At 33.6% G+C, this 14,088-nt stretch overlaps 1 protein-coding gene across 6 annotated transcripts in view; it reads left to right on the forward strand.

Annotated features, from left to right (window-relative positions):
- The first annotated feature begins 13,080 nt into the window (after positions 1-13,080).
- The window catches only part of LOC105049216 (uncharacterized), a 34,386-nt gene continuing 33,378 nt past the window's right edge, over positions 13,081-14,088 (forward strand). For 5 of the 6 annotated variants that reach the window (XR_012142843.1, XR_012142844.1, XR_012142845.1 and 2 more), the window contains exon 1: positions 13,081-13,344. The gene's annotated coding sequence lies outside the window, so the exon portion shown is untranslated. The remainder of the gene's footprint in view (positions 13,345-14,088) is intronic. The other variant, XM_073261051.1, reaches the window with a different exon arrangement.

Below are 14,088 nucleotides of genomic sequence, written 5' to 3' on the forward strand. Positions count from 1 at the left end.
ATTGAATGGTAAACAATTCCATTGCCACATATATACAGTGAATATAATATTTACCTACTGCACATTCGAACATGCCATATTGTAAAAAAATTTTGGATGCTATTAAATATAATATATGTATCAAAATAGTATGAGGATAGAATTTACAAAATTATTTACATTTGATATAAACTACCGATATTGTTTACATAGTCCATCATGTCCTAATCTTTTGTACTTATCTTCTCCCCATACCATGATCAAAATTTTTATATGTAACACTGTACCCATGGAATAAAATATTGCTCACAACCCAACTCCTATATAGCTTAGCATCCTTAAATTCATCGTGCAATGGTCTCTTACTACCTCTTGTGAGGATCTCCACAAATATCAGCATATGCACCCTATAATCTATAGTATCATAGCGCTGCTGCGTATAGCCACGAACATCACAAACTTGAGCTTCAGGGATATGGATTCCTACTTGTTTTGACAACCAAAAATGCACGAATGTTGCCTACAAAACATGGTACAAAATACAATACATTAGAAATAGATGTCGTCACACATAAAAGCAACAAACAAATATTAAACAATATTACATGCATATTTATTTGCATCATCTGATACGTTGAAGCTCCATATTGAGTTGTAGCATTCAAACTATTGTTCCTTCAAATCCAAGACTAAGAGGTACCAATGCCATGATATGTTCATCAGGATGAACAAGTACCTACGGTGCTCGAGATCAACTAATTGGAAATCAGCCATCCATTTTTGTATACTCGATTGTGCTGAATCTATGATTTGATTGGTGACTTCACAGATCACCATAGTGTCCCTTGAAAGGTATTGAAGCATAATAGTCTACACAAAAAAGGAAAAAGAGATGGGTAACTCGTAACATCTGTTAGTTGAAAACAAAACACATGCTTGTAATAAATTTTGTACCTATATCTCGCAATGCAAAAATAAAGCAACATTCTCCATGGGCTCCCTATACTTTACATGGAATCGCTCCATAATATAGAAGTATACATTAATGAGCTGTACATGATCCAAAAAAAAATTATTAGGATAAAAAAAAATATAAGAGCAAGGAAAATAGGTGAGCAGTTAATTTTTATACATCACTCCATAGCGGCCCATCATGAAGGAGGTGATCTAATGCATGACATGTGCAAGAATGTTTAGATGTATCTTGATCCTCCCAGATTGTCTCACTACATAAAAGATGCAAGTATTAACGAAAAAACTCATTCCGAATAATGTAATATAGAAACTATATTCTATTGACTTACTCAGAGTGATCTCCATGGACATAGAAATCAATTGATACTTCAAAAAATGATGAAAGTATACCTTTCTCCTTCCCGTGAGAGGTGTGCCTTCATGCCAATTGTATTGGCATATCTGGCAGCACCAATGTTTTAATATTTATAACTGTACTAGAATCTCAAATATGCTAAAAGTAATAAAATATAAGAAATATTTTGAGTAAGTGTATTGAATGTTTAATATATATCACACAAGCACACGATACAAAGACAAAAACCATCACAATAATTTAATAATTAATACATGAAAAAAAATTCTAAACCTCTCTATGGCTGGATCTATCTTCTTGATTCTTAACTGATTGACGTAGCTCCATCAGTGCAGTAGTGATAGATACTAAAAATAAAGACTAGTGAGCATTTGGATCACTCGCTGGTGGGTAAGGCCGTACTTCATTTATGTTCCCCTCTGATTGTTTCTTCCTAGCATGTTTATAGGTCTTAGGAAGGTATGATATAGCTTTTTCCTTCTCCGTAGGCTTTCTCTCGTGAGTTTTCATTTTCACTCACCTACATAATGAGGACACATATTTTGCGGCGGCATAATCCTTCTCACGATCAACTTCAGCCATAAAACTAACCTGTTAACAACAAACATGTTAGACACAATAAGCATTCCTATTATAATATAAAAATCATATCTTTGACCATAAATTAATAAAAACTACCTCCACAGCTTCACTATTATGAGGAATAGTAGGGTCTACTTCAGCTGAGTGGAGCTCTTCACATACAATAGAATACTCTGCCCTCACCTAATAATTAAGATTATTTAGGTCAGAAATAACATCATATCTAAATTTTCATATTACAACTACAGCATCGTACCCACCTCAATAGGATCTGTATCCATGCCTGCAATGTCATCTGCCAACATTAAATCCTTATCACGGAGCATCTTCTCGATGGACGAAAGCCTCCTATCGAAGGCAAGAGTCCATGCATCCTTCATTGCAACATCCTCAATGGATTGAGGATCCTCTAAGTGGAAACTATGACAAATCAAGGACCTGTCAACTACTGCCATACATGTCTCTAAAGCATGAATTGGACGTTGTTTGGGCTGGCTAGATGATGAAACCTGAAATACCACAAAAAATCTTAAAGATTATATGCAATAGGTAATGTGCAGTGAGGAGCTATATGTGTTCCTATATAGTAAAATTTAAGTACGCCATTTCAAAATTTAGGTTTTGTACGTGCCTGACCCTGTATAGAAACTGTCCCCTGTGGCCTTCATTGTTACAGGAGGTGTAACTCATCCTTCTTAGGATCTATCCTCTGGATCACCTCTCAAGGACAACAAAAAAAATTTAGTTATACTTTTTTTAAAATTTGTATGATGTTAGATATAAAAGTTAATACCTCAAATCCTTTTAGTTTCTTTATAACTTCGGTGATCGCCTCCATCTTTCAAAGGAATGGGGCATTGCTCCAACGCAAGAGACAGGAATAGATGAATGATGGTCTATGATTTCCAAGTAGACTGTTGGCATGCTCAACGGCCCATGCCTACACAAATAAAGCAATATAAGCATTATATTTTAGAAGAATCTAACTGTATATCATATCAAAATAATATTAAAATAACTATGTACCATATTAAATTAACTGTATATCATATCAAAATAATGTTAGATTAACTATATATCATAATAGATTAACTGTGTACCAATATAGATTAACTGTGTACTATAATAAATCAACTGTGTACTAATATAAATTAACTGTGTATCATAATAAATTAATTATGTACCAATATATATTAATTATGTACCAATACATATTAATTATGCACCAATATAGATTAACTGTGTATCAATATAGATTAATTGTGTATCATAATAGATTAACTATGTATCAATATAGATTAACTGTATACTATAATAAATCAACTGTGTACCAATATAAATTAATTGCATACCTATATATATTAACTGCATACCATAGTAAATTAACTGTGTACCAATATAGATTAACTATGTACCATAATAAATTAACTGTGGACCAATACAGATTAAATATATACCAATATAGATTAACTGTGTACTATAATAAATTAACTATGTACCATAATGAATTAACTGTCTATCATTCTATATTAACTATGTACTATGCTAGACTAATTATGTACTATACTAAAATAATTAATACTATATTAAATAACTATCAAATAACTAAAATAAAAATAAACATAGACAAGCTTACCACCATAGTGACCGTACATCTATCCATATACCCAACAGAGCCTCTTCCGATCGTATTCCTCATGTGCACACTCTTTGCTAGGCTAAAGATCTACTGTCGAAAGAAAGAAAAAACCGCAAGACCCCAACTAAATGATCCTAGATGGTCCAAATCATCAAAATATGAACATAATGCCTTAGTAACATGTAGCATCCAATTGGAAAGAGAATAGTTACAAATAGATAAAGAACCAAATACTTAGTAAAGTCCTCTGCATCTTACAACCTAGACTTTCCAACAAGAGATATCAATTTATTTTTAACTAAATTCTTAGTAGTCTTCTTGTGGTCACCATCAAAAAATCAGATGATGAGGTCCGACTGAACCCTCCCCTCCCTATATAATTCAACCTCATCACCCGTGCCCTCAAACCAAGGATGAGGGCAATATCGTGTTGGAATTTCGTGAAGAGTGCATGCATGTGTGTTTCAATTTTTTTTAAAATAATACAGTAAAATTAAGATTAAAATATCTTTTAATCTAGTTTGTGCATGCATAAAATCAAGAATACAAGGACCTACTTCATATGCTGAAGTTGAATGCATGCTGAATTTTATACTGAAATTAAATATGTGATCGAATCACATACCTGTTTCGCTTTTTCTTTTTTCGAAGCTAGATCTGAAAAATAGTAGATTTTTTCTTAGCTATGTAGGTTTCTGACCTCTATAGATATCCACTTAGGATCAGTTTGGAATAGCCCTCTATGGTGGTGATCTTTTTTCTTCAAGAATGATCACCCTTCGAATATGAATGAAGCCTGGATCGTGATCAACTCTTTGATCATTTCTTTAATCTTTTTCTTCTCTTCTTTTCTTGATCTCCTTCCTTTGATTTTGCAGCAACCAAGTTCTAGAGATCAGCAACCAAGAGGGGGATGCCCAAGCTCCTTGGGCATTGGTAGATGGGGATGCCCAACACCTTTGGGTGTTGGAACCAAGAGAGAGAAGAGAGGGAGGCATAGGGAGGCTTTTGGAGGCTTGGAGCTTGCTGGGATTTAGATGCTAGGACCCTTAGAAAGGGCCCTTTAAATAGAGAAAATGTTTGATTCCTATTCAAAATCAAACAGTCCCTTAATGTGAGTCCTACTCGCATTAGGAATCCTTGTTGCTCCCTTTCTTTGACCACCCCTGAGAGAACCATGGAGGTGCCCTCTAGGCCTCTCTCTCACATGCCATAGGGAAGAGGGGTGAGACCCTCCTTAGTCCATCACACCATCAATAAAGTGGGCACACCCAACTTGATCAAATCAAGTGGCGCCCCATGCAATTCAATCAAGGAATTGATTAGGATTTTGAACCTCTAATACATATGATCCAAAATCTTAGGCACCCAACAATTGGAGCCCAATGAATCTAATTCATTTAGATTATTAGTAGATAATTAACTCAAATTAATTTTATCATATAAGTAATTCAAGTGCAAAGAGAAAATTATATTCATAGCAAGGTTACCCTGAATCCAATAAGATTTCTCTAAATCCAATTGAGACTTCATAAGCCCAATTGCTTATTTCAGATATAATTTTTTTATTGTATGATCCTATAGATTTAATTCTGACTGATAGTGAGATATACCATGATCTTTATTATAGTATCATTGAAATTATTTTCCAATGGATCAGAATGATTCCATTCTAACTTAATAAGAATCATCGATACTGAATAATCCTAATAAGCTCTCACAATCCATCAGTGATATTTAGTAGTATATAGTGGCAACCTAGTAGAATCAAAAAAGAGCCTCAAGGTATAGTTCATATGTGATTTAGTTCCTCTATCGTAAGTTTTGACTAAATGACAGGTTATGGATAAATCATCAAACCTCATTATCAATCATATGATAGATTCGATTAGCTCAAGTTCAATTATGATCCTCATAAATTTTTTTTTCATTAATCACACTGCTGTGGTCATAGACTTACGGACTTAGCCTCTTAAATCTCATAAGACTTCTCCTCTCTATCAAGATCAATAGATCCCATCTAGATGTGCATCATACTTCTACAGTAGACCAACTGTCGCCAACATCTACTACAAAGATTTAATGAGGCCATATTTATGTGTCAGTCAAACTCTAACAGTTATATTGTGAGTAACCATGTCATCGTAGGTCAAAAGACTATTCACACAACTACAGTATCAAGATGATCCATGATGATTGAGTAGAAATCCAAGTGATCTCTCATATGGTCATGCTCAGTACTAGTTATTCTCTAACAATTATCCATACTTGTCGCTCAGTGTCTCTATACTGTAAATCAAAGACTCAATCTATGCATCGATCTATCAGGATCGATCACCACCCTCATAATGATATTATGACTGGAAGCAATTTAGGAATTAATTATACATGCCTCTAATTTTCAACACTTTAAAAATATGTATTGAAAGTATTAATTCTATGGACGATTCAAAGTCATATCACACTTGAATGAAAATAAAACTTGCCATTTTATTGATCAAATCAAAGTTTTAAGTACAAAATTATGCCTTAGAGTTATTATAATATGTCAACCGTATTAGCTTCTAGGACATACATCCAACATGTCGGTCTCCACAAAAAGAACCATAGTCTTATGAAATCTAAGCCCTCATTCTCATCATCCTAGAAGGAGAGCAACACATCTAATAATGGCCTACTTTGCTTGATATATGGAAGCCAGAGCAAATGACCAAATGGAGTCGTAGCCACCCTTACCTTCTGCTCCTTAGACATGGACTTCGTAAGTATGTCCATAATCTTGATGTAGTGGTTGAAATAGCACCTTCCATTCATATTTGTTGGGCCAACACAAAATTCTTTGCCTCCCATTGAACTACCCATCATAATACTGCATCACAAATCAAATTCAAACGATACATATTAGAAACATCATTATAATATAGTAAACATATATCAATCAAAATAAACTCAAAAAATCTAGAAAAAAATTATGAATGCAAAGCTACTACTAGAAAAGCATCATTCTATTTCATAAATAATAATGAAATCTTAGGTAAATCTAGGTACATTAAGAAAGATATAAGTCCATGATTGATGTAATGTGTTCAAAAGAATGATTGAATCTTAACAAAATCTGTTTGAAAGCTTATGAGAAAATTATTTTTGTAAATCCTTACCAATTGTTTTTTATTTGACATAGAATTTTTGAAATAAGTATTAATGGAGGATTAGGCTATCAAGAAAATCTTCGCTCCACATAATGCAATCCTATTCAAAAATAAGAGAACCCTTGCTCTAATAACACATCGAATGAAATTACTAAAATCCATTGAGAGGGAAGAGAGGGAGAAAAGAGAGAAGAGAGGGAGAGAGAGAAAATTACCGATGGACCTTGTCTCCACCTGCATCCGCCACCTCCGTCGTCATTGTCGTTGAAGAAAAGGCCACGAAACAGCACCGCAGCACTCACCACCTCCATCGTCGTTGCCCTCGCAACCCTCGCTGCCGATAGCATTGAAGAAAAGGCCACAAAATAGGTCACCGGAGCTACTCGTTGAGAAGAGAAGTAGGGAGATGGGAATCGAAGCTTCTCGCTAGGAAGAGGAGAAGTGGGAAGATCCGAACTGGAGCTTCTCGTCGGGAAGAGGGGAAGTAAGGAGATGGGAAAGAGTTTCTCATCGGGAAAAGGGGAAATAGGGAACCGGAACTTCCATATTGATTTGAGGGTAGTTTTGTCTCATTAGGGACTTAAAATTAAATCCCTATTTTTGATGGATCGAAAGTTACACTTTTGGTCAATAAGGTTTAAAAATTGAAGTCCGGTCAACTAATGGACCAGCCATTAAAATCCCCTATAATTTAACCATCATAATGACTACTATTGACGTTACCTTTGCTATGTAGTTAGGTGAAGAGCCCGATTAGTTGACTGATTTATAAGGATTCTTGAATAGCTTTTATTGGTGAAATAGCAATTGCTAATGTACATAATCTTGGTTTATAGATGATTTGGATCCAACCTCAACTTCAGAACTATTACAGTGAACTTGGTTTTGTGCTGATGATTTCAGGGTGCTTTGGGATATTGTCAAGGAAGTCGGGCTATTGTTGCCCAGTTGTACTTGACCCATATTCTATATGCATCTTTGGGTGATTTTAATAAGATAAATATTTTTTTGTATTTGTTGCCGCTAATCTTCGATGGCAATGTATCCGAACATCGATCAGGTGCCCAAAGGGTATGGGCCAATCGTGATAGTCAACGTAGGTGTAAAAAATATCTACTCATCGGGATGTATCTGATGCAGGATCCTCCGATGTTTAAGTTAGTTGAAGTTTAGAAAATAGTTGAAAGAGAAAAGAGGAGAATAGGAGCAGGATAATCACTTTGGAGTTGAGTCCTTTTTATCTTCGGATCCTATTTTTCTATTTATATATAGATTGAGCCGTAGGCTAGTACATTGAAATTTGGTAAGCCATTAGGGCTTATGAGGCTATGATATAACAAGTCGCTAGAGTCCATCCACTAACATGTGAACCAGGATTGTTAGTGGTGGGCGCCAGCAGCAGATTGTGTCTGCAGATCTTGTTTGTTAGTCGTAGATATCAGTCATAGGTCGTGCTCATATTTTGAAAGTTACTGGAAGATTTTAGAAGTCATTTGTGTGGCTGAATAGAATGACAGCCTGAGGTCGGGATGGAATTGAGGCTCTACCTTGAGCGTATCAATGCTCAAGCAAGTCATTGAGCATTGTTTTCTGTCGTCGGTTGGATCTTGATCTCGAGATCGATAAATGTCCTGATCTAGAGATCGAATAAAAGTTGATGACATGGCACCGCATGACCTCAGATTCTTGGGTCTCTCCCTAACATCCGAGTTGGTCTTGTCGGATCATCAACAGATGTTTGACTATGATCCAAGCAGAGGAGATTGGCTCAAATAGCAGGTAACCTCCATAATAGTATTAATACTTTCATGTAAGTATATTATAGTTATGTGAGCTATGGAGTTACATATATCTCGATATTTGTGTTGTCACCACATTGAATCTTGAACAAACATGAAACATGTTTCTCCTGACCCATTTCTACACAGCTAAGATAGCTAGGCCTATTTATGTTCATGTTGAGGTACAAGGAGGTGGATTTCGTTAGGCCAAGTTGTCCTAGCCAAGAACTGTATTTTGCTTTTAAGTATCTGACTGTTGCAAGAATGTAGCCTTCTATGTAGAATTCAAAGAACTCATCCTACTTAATTTGGTGTCATCTAGCAATCACTTTCAATAACAAGTAGTTTTGACATAAATTCTTTTTTTATAGTAAGAGATTTGATTGCTTGTAATTTATAACCTAGACCTACCTAATTGTTTAGACTTGACCAAATTCTCAGCCTTTTGTTGCTTGACTTATCTTTAGTCAAATAATATCTATAAACATTACTTGTAACAATGCAGGACTTTATTGAAAAGGATAATTTGGAAAGTATTATCCCTTAGACCTCAAATCTACAACCGATATGAGACTAAATACGTTCCCAAATGGATCCTCACACATCCCCTCTCATCTTTTTAAACTTTGGCTTGTACATCAAGGGTCCAAATTCAATTACAAATACTACAATCAGCCCATAGCCAAACCCCAAAAAATCCATGCTATCACATCTTCTAGTCCATGTGGGCTATCCATCAGGCCCACCTAATAGTAATACCATTTCTATCATGTCTCCAAACCATAACTCACATCAGCCACACGATAAGGCTGCATGCTCTTTAAGGCAAGATTGGAGAGAATACACAAGACCTATAAACTGAAACACAACCTAAATGTTATTAGAATAGCGATCCCCATTTTAAAACAAGATAAAATAATGAGTAAATTATAAAACCCCCATAAGGTTTATGTCTATTGTACTTACATCCAATAGTTTAAAAAACTTACACTTACACCTAGTCAATATAAGAAATCAAGATTATCTCTTTTGTACACCCAACATCCTCACCACTCTGCCTTCGTCTATGCCCTCCTCTTTTTTCTTCTTATCCTCCTATGCTTCATCAACCTCATCAAAGACAACCTCTCCAACAATGATGTCATCATTGGTGGTGAGCCTCCCCATACACACCTAGCATCCCCACCACTACCTCCTTTTCTCTATCCCCCCCTCTTCTCTCTTCTCCTCCTCTCTTCCTACATCAACCTCATTAACAATGACCCCTTTGAGTACAACACCATCATCAGCAGCAGCATCATCGAAGAAGTCGCCAATGACCTCTCCATCCAAAAGATGCTTCAAAGATACTGCAAGGAGGAAAAACTTTGAAATATTGGTTGCTTAAATATATTGTAATTTATATATTTTACAAGGACAAACCTTTAGTGAGATTTGTCTAAAATCAAAAATAAAATTTAAAATATTTTATCAACATATAGATTTTTCGTACAATATAATATATAGTATCTTCATTAACAAAAGAACTAACGTCCATGCTAAACTTCATCTTCCATAACCTCTTTATTTAAATTGAAAATATGAATATCAAAAATTTTTATTAGAATACTACTGAATTGAAAATGTTCCATAATAAAAAAATAAATCAAAATAATAGGATAAATAAGCTGTAATATTTGAAATTAGATTATCCCCAATGAAATTTAAAAAAAGGAGAAAAGACTAATAATTAAGGTATGTGACTGACTATGCTTGATGATTTATTTAGGAGGTATTTTTGGAAAAGATTTAATATGAATCTACTTTTTAGGAGTTTTGTTGAATCTAAGATGAAGAAGTTTAGAGTTAGAATTTTTTGACAAATTATCAAGTCCAAATTCACTTTCTGAAAATATATTAATGACTATAAAATTATACATGCTATCATTAAAATTTTATAAATCAAATATAATCTAAAACATATAAGTACCATTGAGGATATTTTTGATAATAATCGATAAATTAAATCTATCGCATTTTGTGCCCATTGCAAGATTAAGTGTTAGGACAGTAATTAATTGCTGAGCTAATTTTTTAAAATTATAAAGATCATAATATCAATTTTATCTTCAACAATACTGTTTAATTTATACCTTGAGAGTTGAGACAATAGATATATTAAATTTTTTCTAATAATTTAAATTTTCTAAATAAAATAGAATATTACAAAATGTATTGCAACTTTACCATGATATAGGGGGCTAATCATTTTTATCATATTGATTGCACAAAAAGTATCATCATAATTTAATGCAGCCTTGAAATTGTAATATGCTTTATGTCACCGACCATAGAATGTGTTAATTGATTTTAAACTTACTTTGCAAGTAAATTTTATTTCTTAAAAATAATTAAAAAATTTTAAATTTTTTGTATATACAAGTTATTGGACATAATGAAATATCACCCCATACTTAAAATATTATCAACCAAGCTCCCAACCAATCCTAGTTGAACTAACAACATACCCAAACTCAATTTGAAAAAAATAAACAAACTCTATATTTTAATCCAATATTGGCTATTGATTTTTCGAGCCCAATCTCCTGTACAACATTAAACTAGAGCCGATAAAATATGACCCAACCCATCAACAAGATCCGTGTTCAATCTATCATAAATAGATTTCGATTTAGGCTAAGGGAGTTTGGATTATAAACAAGTGGATCTATTTAATCCATTTAATATTTGGATCGGATTTTAGTTTTAGATTTCTGATTCCATTTAACCCATTTAATCTATTTAATATTCAGATTTGATGAGTCAGATAATTTGTTTAACTTATTTAAGGCCTGTTTAAAACCTGCTTAATCTATTTTTAACATATTTAATCCAACTTGTTTAACTTGTTTAATTCGTTTAATCTATTTAATTTAATTTTGACCTATTTAATAAATTGATTAAGCGGATAGGATCATGTTATCTATTTAATAAATAGGTTTGGGTTGATGATTTTCTGATCTGACTTGTATCTAGCCCAATCTGACCCAATTGCCACCTTTATATTAAACTAATTTGACCTACCATATCCAAGCAAACCCAAGCCTATAAATAGATTATTTATTATTAAATATTAAATCTTAAAATTAATTAGTAAATATTCATAATTTTAAATTTATTTTTCTAAATACCAATTTTGTAAGCCCAATATATATATATATATATAATAATAATAATAATAATAATAATAATAATAAATTTCTATAATCTAAACTATCAATTTTATTTATTTTGATCTTAGGATATTTTCGGACCATATATAATAAATTTAAATATTTCTAAATGTTTCAATATAGAATCCTAAACTTTATTTTTGCTGATATTTAAATATTTTTAGAGCACATATAATAAATCTAAATATTTTTATGCATTCCATATGAGATCCTAAAATTATTTTAAAAATCCAAAACAATCTTTTTTGACAAATTTTTTATCATCCAATTAATACAATCAACTTTATTTATTCATTTTCTAATATTTCTCACCCACATATAATAAAGGGTAAATTAGTGAAAACTCTCTGTTTGTGTATAAACTTAAAAATAACTTTCCAATTGAGTTTCACTTAAAAGCAGCTTTTCAATTGGCATAAATGACCAAATTATCTCTGCAGTTATAAATCAATACTAAAACAACACTGCGATATTAGAAAACAGTACTATCTTTTTATAGTATAATCTACCTTATTATAAAATAATACTGTCTTATTATGATGTAAGGATATTATAAAATAGTATTTTTTTATTATAATATAGTACTGTCTTATTATAAAACAGTACTGCCTTATTGTAATATAATACTATTATAAAATAATATTATCTTATTATAAAACAGTACTGCATATTATAAAACAACACTGCGATATTAAAAAATAGTACTGTCTTATTATAAATCAGTACTGCATTGCGTATTATAAAACAATACTGCGATATTAGAAAACAATACTGTCTTATTATAAATCAGTATTATGTTATTGTAAAATAATATTATCTTATTATATAATCGTATGAGGGTATAAGGGTATAATATTCATTTCAGCTAAAAATAGAGAGTTATTTTTAGTTTATATTTGGAATAAAAAACTATTTTAATTTAAACTTAAGTGGGGAGTTATTTTTAATTTGAAATGTAAAATGAAGATTTTTGTCTAGTTTACCTTATAATAAATCCAAATAATTTACATAATATAAATTATTAAAATCTATCTAAAAAATTCAAAAAATATATTAAAATATAATACATGAGCTAATCCTACATCTAATGTGCAATAGACGTAGGAATGATAGTTGAAAATTTTTTTCAGATGCCTAATCTCTTTGGAAGCTAAATAGGATATATTTAGCAATTCATTATAGAGTTTGTGATCGGTTTGAAATTTAAAATTAAAATCGATTCAAATTATAGATTTGTCCCACGGGTGCTAGTTTTCTGAATCTAATTATATATATATATATTTTATAAAATTATGATACCCTGATCAATAAAGATATATCTATTTTTAAAATTAATTAATAATATATTTATACCCTTTAAACTATTTTTTATATATATTACCTGTGATGATGCAATCAACCACCAATCATCCGCACGAATCTTAAAGCAGCCACAAACAAACAGAGCTGTTAGAAGACTCCCATGGAAGCCTTCTTCTCCGATTGAATCCGAGAAGTGTCGGAGTCCTAGGGCTGGGAAGACCCTAAGGCTCTCTACAAGTTTCCCCCACGTCCCCTGTGGGCCCGCACCAGCAATCATCGAGCCTCCTTCTCCCTCTTTTCTCCTTTTGAAGCCGCGGCCTCCTGTGCTTACGCCCGCCGGATATCGAAGCTAAGAGCCCACAGAGCCAAGGTAAGGCCCCAATCCCACCTCCTCTCCCTCTTCCCCATCTTCTCTTGACCTTAAGCACCACCGACGGCCGCCGGTTTCATCGGAATCCCACCGCAAAATAAGAACTCTGTTCATCCCCTGTTTTTCCAAGTTTTTATTTTCTTTTTCCAGCCGGCGGCGTCTCCGTCCCTTGAAGCCGGGTCCTAGGCCGAATACGCCGACCTCCCCTCAACCCTACACAGCAAGTCCACGGCCGACGGCCAAAAACAAAGAAAAGCCCCCGGATGCCCTGTTTTTTCGAGCCCTTTTTCCATGATTTCTTACCGGCAACCACTGCCGCCGGCCGTCCACTTCTGCCCACCGCTGTCGGCCTCCCGCTGCTAGACCTCTGGCTGTGCCGCGGCACCCCGCTGGAGCACCAAACCCCACCCGTATCCCTCCCCTGTTCGGCCAAGAAAAGGTAGAAGATAAGAAACGAAGAAGAAGAAAAGAAAATAAGAAGAAAAGAAAAAAAAGAAAAAGAAAAAGAGCGGACTCTTGTCTCTCTCTCTCCTTCTCTCTTATGTCTCTCTCTACCATCTCTCTTTCTCTCTCTACTCTCTCTCTTTCTCTACTTGATCCATGGACTCCAGTACGAACTTGAGATGATTTTTTTCAAAAAGATCCGGATCACTTTGATGTCCATATAGTATGTCAAATCTTAGTCCGACCCTTACTAGATATTCATAGAATCTGATCACTGTTAACCTCTATTGAGTCACTCTG

Source organism: Elaeis guineensis, chromosome 7 (genome assembly GCF_000442705.2).
Source record: "Elaeis guineensis isolate ETL-2024a chromosome 7, EG11, whole genome shotgun sequence".
Taxonomy (NCBI): domain Eukaryota; kingdom Viridiplantae; phylum Streptophyta; class Magnoliopsida; order Arecales; family Arecaceae; genus Elaeis; species Elaeis guineensis.